The sequence below is a fragment of the Marmota marmota genome, unplaced genomic scaffold, assembly GCF_001458135.2.
Source record: "Marmota marmota marmota unplaced genomic scaffold, marMar, whole genome shotgun sequence".
In the NCBI taxonomy this organism is placed as follows: domain Eukaryota; kingdom Metazoa; phylum Chordata; class Mammalia; order Rodentia; family Sciuridae; genus Marmota; species Marmota marmota.
The window spans coordinates 2,382,387-2,391,396 of record NW_025999977.1 but is presented as its reverse complement, the minus strand read 5'-3'; the positions used below and the strand labels follow the sequence as shown (position 1 = coordinate 2,391,396).

At 41.2% G+C, this 9,010-nt stretch overlaps 1 pseudogene; it reads right to left on the bottom strand.

Moving 5' to 3' along the window:
- Positions 1-5,317: 5,317 nt before the first annotated feature.
- Positions 5,318-7,791, bottom strand: LOC107136971 (annotated as a pseudogene).
- Positions 7,792-9,010: the final 1,219 nt, after the last annotated feature.

Sequence of the window (9,010 nt, the reverse complement as noted above, 5' to 3'; positions counted from 1 at the left end):
GGTCAAGTCTAACAAAAAGCAGATAAAGCTAGATGGTTAGGAGTCAGGTGGAAGGATGGTAAAGAATGGGATAGGGTCCTGGGAAGAGTATAGAGGATGTAGCCAGGATTTGAAAGGAGGGCTGAGATGAGATACCCAAATCTCATCTGTGTTAGATGTCTACCTCAAGGTATTTGAGTAGGTTCAACAGATTTAAAGGCACAGAATGGGAGGGGGCATTACATTAAACAAAATATGTGATACTGATGATAGTTATTTAATGGTAATGATGACTTCAATGACCATTTAAGTAATAAGCTAAAACAGCTTTGAAGTACGTGTGGCATAATTGGGAAAATATAAATATGTGCTGAATGTTAGATACCATTAGAGAGTTACTGCTAATTTTGTAGGTTGTAATGGTGATATTGTAGTTAATAGAAATAATATTCTTATTTTTTTAGAGCTATAAGAAAATATTTAAGGATGAACTGTTATGATAACTGAAATTAATTTTGAAATGGTTTAGCAACCCATACACATATACATGTAATGAAGAAAATATGGTAAAACTTTGACCAATTTTGGATGCAGATAGTGAGTTTATGCCTGTCCAGGATAATATTCATTGTTTTCTTGTTTGCTTAAGTATTTTTTCTTAAAGTTATGAATAAAAAGCTAACGCATTAGTTTTTATTAATAAGTTGACTAGAAACTAAAGCATAAGTTATGTAATAAATTATCATACTAATGAGAAATCCAGTCTTTGTGGGTGAAAATATGTTATCAATGATGAATGTTGACCAGAAACATTTGGCCAAAAGACTTTAATTTAAGAGACTTTACAGAACAAATTTGAGCTTAGAAATGGCTGATAAAATAGTTTCCAGATTTCTCTCAATTATTAGGTCTTTCCCAATTTCAATAAGGAACATTCATTTGAAAATTCATCATTTTTTAAGGGAATTGGAAGATTTCTTCTCCTAAAACCTTGCATCTATTATGTGATTCTTACCAATTTTTGCCTAGCCTCTTTAGATATGTCTTCATGTCTGCCTGATTTACTCCCTAATAAAATTGCCACCTCTTTAAGTGTCATTACTCAGAACTCTAGATTACTCTACCCTCCAAGTACATGACCAAACAAATATTTGTTTATGGATGGACTTAAAAATTCCCAGCACTCCCCAATTTATCTTTTGAACACCATTATTTTTTCCACAGTATTCTGAAAACAAAACTCATTCACATTCCCAACGATTAGAAGGGTCTCCCTGTGCCCTGGGAACCAAAATTCTAAGAATACCTACAGGTTCCAAATTTACCCCTCCTGTAATGGAAAATCTAGTGCTGACCTCTCCTTGCTGAGGTGGCAGTTTCTGATTGCACAATATTGTGTTCCCTTCCAGGGCAGCAGGAGCCCAGATACTCTTCTCAGAGTCTGTCTCCTCACTAGAAACATAGTCTGTTCATTTAGCAATTAAAGCTGTCAGCACAGCAAGCTGGCAAGAGAGAGAGCAGCATCTGTCCCTGGGCAGAAGCCCTTGGCAGAGCCATGACTTCAGGGCCTGGGGAAACAGGTAGGACAGTGACTGTAATTTGTCACTTCCCCAGTACTTGATCATTTGTACCTTATGTACTGGCAAATGACATACACATTACTCTAAGAGGAAACAGACAGGAAGTATGGGAAAGAGGTAAGAACAGGAATGGTCTGTGGATCTCCAAGGGCTCAAACCTTGAAAGGATGTTGTTTTACCTGTTCAACCTTCCATTCACAAATAGACTGTGCAGCTGGATGCCAGGAACTCAATGGCTAATGGGACATGATTCTTGTCCTTGAAGGGCACGCAGTGAATGGGAAAGATGAAAATGTAAATAAGTGCTACAAAGTGTTTTAGACTTTATGGGGCTTGGGGAAGATAGACAAATAGGAATGGAGTAAACTGAGTGTCTCCACAGTATCCACCTGCCTCTTTTCCCTAAGGTGCCAAATTTCCTAACCATCGCAGCACGTTAACTCATTGCAAGCTTCTTTTTATTCAGGGGGCAGTGAGTACCATGGATGGAACTCAAGAGCACCTGACCACTGAGCAACATCCCCAGTCCTATTTTGTATTTTATTTTAGGGTCTCACTGAGTTGCTTAATGCCTGGCTTTTTTTGCTGAGGCTGACTTTGAATTTGAGATCCTCCTGCTTCAGCCTCCAGAACCACTGGGATTACAGGCATGGGCCACCGTGCCTGACACAAGCTTATTTTTTTTTCTTTTTTTATAATGAAGCTTTTTTTTTTTTTTTGGTAGTTGTAGATGGGCATCCTGTCTTTATTTAATGTGTTTATTTTTATGTGGTGCTGGGGATCAAACCCAGTGCCTCACATGTGCAAGGTAAGCGATCTGCCACTGAGCTACAGCCTCCTCCCACAAGCTTCTTTTTGAATTGAATAATGACTGAATTATTACAAGACCTGGGTTCTAACACGAATATTTCTTTTTAAAATTTTATCTTGAGACAGAGTCTCACTAAGCTGCCCTGACAGACCTCAAACTTGAGATCCTCCTGCCTCAGCCTTCTGAGTAGCTGGGATTACAAGCAGGCACCACTGCAACTGGCCTATCATGACAACTTCTGATGTTAACTTGCTGTGTGATCATGTGGCCCTCATTCCTTTTTCTAGCTCTCAAATATTTCATCTCAAAAAAGAAGATAATTGAATAAAAATGATTTTTAAAGACAAAAAAAAATGAAGATAATTGTCTGTCCTTAATCCTCCTAGTGCTGATGATCAGGGGCTCTGAAAAATGAAGCTATTCTTTCTGAACAGGGTGAGGAAGGGGAAGGGAGGACAACATGGGTTTGAGGTAGAAAGTGAGAAAAGGGAAGAGAGTGTCATGATTGTAGGGCTATATGGAAATCCTGGGTCAATAGGGACATAAATATACTTAATAATTTTTAACAAATAAAAATACTATCTCAGTATTTTTCACCTTTAAAAACTCACAAATTACTTGACATAAAATAAATTAATAATTAATAAATATTGACATAAATAAATTACTTTATTACTTTATTTATGTATCACTACACATACAATGATCCAGGAAAATATGAAAAGGATGGCAAATGTGTCCAGAAATATCATAAGGTAGATATAATCCATTATTGGTACTTTCATATACCTCTCTTTGACTACACATATTCACACATACACATGCAGATGAAACTATTGTACACATGATGTTCTTTAATCTTTTTTCACATTTGAAAAATATTGTGGCCTTTTTTTTTTTTTTTGTACCAGAGATTAAACCCAGGGGTGCTTAACCACTGAGCCATATCCCCTTTTTATTTTTGAGATAGGGTCTCCCTAAATTACTTGGGGCTTTGCTAAATTGCTGATCCTGGCTTTGAACTTGCATCCTCCTGTCTCAATCTCCTGAGCCACTGGGATTACAGGCATGTGCTATCACACCATCTGTGTACATATTTCATGCTAATATATCTAGACTATCATTTAATATGGGTGTTGAATTCCATTTATTGTGTTATTTCATAGATTGTATGTCACAATTTATTTAACCAGTTCTCTATCAATAAAAATTTATTTATTTCCAATATGAAAACATGGAAATTAACATCCTTGCAAATATATCTTTAGAAAAGTGTATTTTTCCTTCCTTAGGATAATCTAAAGAACTAAAATTGTGGGATTACCTTTCCCCCAAGAAAGTAACTATTACGTAAAATTTTTGCTAATAATTCTCTCATTTTTCTTTGTAGTTTTCCCCATCTGTATTTATTCATAAATGCTCACATAGAAGTTTTTAAAAATTCTTATATAGGGCAAACTTATCTGTTCTTTATTTTATTTGTTTGTTTGTTTATTTATTTATTTTGAGGCAGAGCACTATGTTGCCCAGGCTGGTCTTAAGTGATTCTCCTGCCTCAATCTCCCAAGTAACTGAGATCTGGGATTCTTAAGTGCACCACTGTGCCCAGCTCACTCTTTTATGATTTATAACTTTTGTTTTTATTCTGAGAAATCTCTCTCTCACTGATATTTACATTCACTAATTTTTCTTTTAGTTCAGTTTCAATATTTTTCTTTTAAGTATAAAAATAATCAGAATTTAGCTGGGTGCAGTTGTGCACACCTGTATTCCCAGTAATTCAACTCAGCAGGCTGAGGCAGGAGGATCAGGAGTTCAAAGCCAGCCTCAGCAAAGGCGAGGTGCCAAGCAACTCAGTGAGACCCTGTCTCTAAATAAAATACAAAATAGGGTTGGGGATGTGGCTCAGTGTTTGAGTGCCCCTGAGTTCAATCCCCAGTACCCAAAAAATAAAATAAAATAAAATAAAAATAATTTTTATTTTTTGAGACAGGGTCTCACTAAGTTGCTTAGGGCCTTGCTAAGTTGCTGAGGCTGGCTTTGAACTTGTGATCCTCCTTTCTCAGCTTCCTTAGTCGCTGGGATTATAGGCATGGGCCCCTGCACCCAGCTTGGATGGAGATGTTTTTATGTGAATCCAGATATGAGTTGAAATATCGTGCCACTTAGGAAAGAGAATTGCTAGAGAAAAAAATCATGTGCTCATCATTGCCACAGTTTGGTGTAAACAGAAAGCAGTCATGAGGGAGGGGACTTCCATGGAAAGGAAGAAGAGAGCAATTAAATAAAACTTCTTTAAAGCACACACAATATACAATGTTCATCATCCCAAGTAGAGAACATAAGGCAGCATTCTCCATAAGAAAAAATGAGGAATGGGGAGGGTTCATAGGTATTTGACTTTTCAAATAGGAAATTGGAGTGTCTGGAGGAGCACCCTAACAGGGCTGGGCAGTGGTGTGGAGGTGCCTCCTGAGCCTCTGCAGAGGTGGGTGCCAATGGGGAGTTAGGTGCAGGGCCTATGGGCATCCTCAGTGGTTGTGTTTGGGGGCAGAGAGGCACAGGAGTTGGGGTGGGCCAGGCAGGATGGGACTCCCACAGTGTTGGAAGTGTTGGGGCTAGGGAGTGAGGATGAGAGGGGAGCTCAGATTTGCTCCTTGATGGAACGAAATGCATGTTTTTCCTTTGAAAATAAGGGTTCCCATGCATTCTGGTTTAGAATGTTTCATTGGGCATGGCCAGTATCCATGGTCTAGACAAGCTGGGAGCTAGTGATGAAAAGGGAAGGACTGGTTGGAGCCGGGGGGCTTAGGAGAAGGAGAGCATAGCAAGCAGAGTCCCTTCCTATGGGTCTGCAGCCACATATCAGGAGTAGGGCTAAAGGCAGCCATGGGCACCTGTCTGCCAGGGGCCCAGGCAGGACAGATAAAGGATTGCATATTCTGTCTCAGTTGGCCTTATAAGTTCTTTGGGACAGGTGGATCTTGTAATGCTTGGTAAGGTGGTCACTTTTCATGAAGTTCTTCTGTCCCTGGGTACACTCAAAAGTGTTTGTCTTCTGTGTGGATGAGAGTGTACCTCTGGAGCTTGTCTCTCCATGTGAACTTCTTTCCATAGAAGAACCATTTGCAGAGCAAGAGCAGCTTGCTGGTGTGCAGTTGCCCGTGGGCCTGCAGCAGGGATGCCTTCAGAAAAGTCTTGCCACAGTCAGGGATATGGACACATGCTTTTTCTGGCCCTGTCTCCAGACCTCTTCTCCCCATCTTTGCAATTGGGACTCATGTAGGCCATACAGCACTTCTCTCCAGGTGGGGCATCTCTGGCCAGGACCTTCTCCATCTGCAGCTGGATCTGGTTGGGGCTTAGCCCACTGATGGTCAAGTTGTTTCCAGAAACATTCTGCACTTACAATTGCTGCTGTCTGACTAGTGTTGGTGATGGTGACAGCATGCCCTGGACTTGGACTTGGTTAATATTGATGGTCTGCATTGCTTGGGCAACTGCTGTGCTGTGTTCAGAATGATGACTCTCCCAACAGGCTCAATCTTTAACAGGGGATGCTTTTTTTGGGAGAATTGAATCCAATTGCTTTCTGCTGGCCCCATTCAGCTAGAGAGCTTGGGGTACAGGGCTGCTACAGGTGGTTGCAGCTGTTGCTAAGAGGCTATCATGAACAAGAACTGACTGTACCTTTACCGGAAGGTGTGCAATTGGCGACCTGAGTAGGCGCTGACTCTGCAGTCTGAATCTGAAAATTCTGGGAGAGTTTTTGCCTGATGGTGGGAGGGCAATGGGTGCAGTCTGCACTCCCTGCAGAGTCTCTTGGAGGATCTGCACCATCTCCTGCTGCTCTGCCTTTGGGGGCACCATCTGGACCATAGCTGCCTGCCTGCCTTCCCAGAGCTCTGAACAATCAGGTTGTTTTCTTCCTGGTGACGTTGTCTGCCCTGGTCTCAATCATGGTCTTGATTAACACCATCTCCATTTGCTCAGCCACAACCTCAGACAGTTGGGAGGCAGGAAGACTCTTCTTTCCTGGCTTTCCTGTTAGTCTAAGACAGTGACAGAAGCGGGAGGGGATCTATTGGTAGAGGAGCTGAGTGATGGCCCCAGTGTCACTGGCATTCATAGGGTTGTTGATGGGCAGGGTGAGCATCATGTTACCATCCCTCTCTGTCAGCTTCACCAAGTTGGCCAGATTCTACACAGGGATGATGACTGTACTCAACTTTTAGATGGGGGTTGGCTTGATGAGGAACAGGCTTGTGACTGGACATCTAACAGGTGGTGATGGCTTGATTTGTACCAGGGATGATCTGGATTTGGTTGGTGAGATTGAGCTGTACCTGGATAGCCTGGGATTTGCTCTCCGGAATCTGAGGGACTGCCTGGTACTAGATATTGGCATTTGGTCAGTTTCCTTTATTGATCATGGTGGGGTTCTGGATAACAAACACCAGCCGCTCTCCAGGAAGGAAGCACTAAGTTGTGACCTCTGAATCTGAGGTATATTTCCTTTGGAGGACAAGATGCCAAAGCTATTCTTGCCAGGACCGAGAAGGAGAGGGGCAGGTTTGACAGGGACCAGTTTTCTTGGCATGGGTTGGGGGAAGATGGGGAGGAGAAGGCCCTACAGAAGCTTCAAGAGCTGGAGGGACACTTTTGCTACATGTTGCAGCAAGCAGGGTCAAGAGAGGGCTGGACCGTGGACCTCTGGACTGCTCTGATGCTGAATGCCCTTAACTGTCCACCCCCCACCTGTTAGAGAATAAGGACTTTGGGTGATTTCCCCAACTTCACCCTCTTTCAGCAGGAAGCAGCTTGGAGATATCATAGTCCATTTTTCAATAGAATTGAAATATAGAAATTGACAGTGGGGAAATGTAACAGTGATCTACCTTATGCTTTAAATATAGCCTTTGCTGCTCTGCCACTGCTACTTATTTTTTAAGTAGACACATTTTTTTCTCTTTCTCTTTCCCTGCTCCTCCCTAATCTCTCCCCCTCCCTCATCTCAAGGCAACAGGAATATCTTTCTTCCTAACCCTAGGCAGAGTTATCTGTCCTTGAGTATATAACCACCATAGGGAGGAAGTAATCCAGACTTTGGGGATGGTACCAGAAGATCTTGGGGAGGACTGTCTCCCAAATTAAAAAGTGAATTACAACTCCAGAGAACCCATGGAATGTAGCCTTTAAATCACCTCTTTAATAGCCCTCCGTTCCTACTGATGGGCAAAATCACAGCCTCTGGGACAGGAGTCCCCTGTGTTTCTCCTTTGCTAGCAAAGCAATAAACCTTTTTGTAATTTTTTCTCAAAGAGGGGTGGGGTAGGGAAATGGCTGGGAGTCCTGGTTAGTGGCAGTTTGGAGCTTCAGGTTGTCACTGGGATTGACAGAAGAAGTGTCAGCCGTGTTCATTGTGGATGACTAATTATCTTCCTCCCTGGCCTCTTCCACCACTGAGAGCCTCTCTTTGTGGTTGAGTGTTAGTGCTTGCCTTGTATGTGTGAGGTCCTGGGTTCAGTTCTCAGCACTTCCAAAACAACACAAAAACTCAACTCTATTTCTTAAGAGGGATAATACAGGGTTAGGGTTGTAGCTCTGTGAGTCACTGGGTTCGATCCTCAGCACCACATAAAGATAAATAGATAAAATAAGGATATTGTATCCATCTAGAACTAAAAATATTTTTTAAAGAAAGAGGGACAATACAACCCATTTTTACTGTTCCTGTGGAGAAAGATATGGTTCTGAGAATGTAATCCAGTCATTAAGAACAGTATAGCAATCTCCACAGCCTCAGCCAAGTCTTACTGCAACTAAGAAAGGGTCAAAGAGAACTAGGCTTCTTTTTTCCCCAGCAAAGCAGATTGGGCACAATCTGTTATCCAAGGGAGGGAAAAGGAACTTATGGCACTCTGAATAATACTGTGAAGCTCTGAGAGTGCTGGAGATGAAATTAAGAAATGTCCTTTCCTCTAAATTATGAGTCTTATGTATGTCTCACTTAAAAGTTCATTATTTTGGTCACTTGTTTAGTTATTCAAGAACATTTATTGAGTGACCCCTGTGTGTTATGTACTGAGAATGGATCTCAGTCTCCATTTGTCCTATTGGCCAGATACACAACCATATGCAGTGGCCCTGGGCAAGGAGCAAATCACTCTGAAGGTGACATTGAAGCAAATATCTGAAGGAAGAGCCAACCTCATGGCTAATTGGAGTAGAACATTCTAAGGAGAGAGAATAGCAAGTAGAAAGGTCCTGAGATAGATACATTTGAGGAAATAATAATAATAATAATAATAATAATAATAATAATAATAATAATAAAACTCTTGTGGCTATAATGAAGTGAAGGAGAATAGTGCGTAATGAGGTAAAAATGCTAAGTGGGAATGTAGACAGTGTAGACTCTTGTAGGCCATTGCAAGAACTTTGGCTTTTACTTTGTTTTTTTTTTTTTTTAATTTTTTATTGTGGGTTGTTCAAAACATTACAAATTTCTTGACATATCATATTCCACACTTTGATTCAAGTGGGTTATGAACTCCCACCTTCACCCCATACACAGATTGCAGAATCACATCAGTTACACATCCATTGATTTACATATTGCCATACTAGTGTCTGTTGT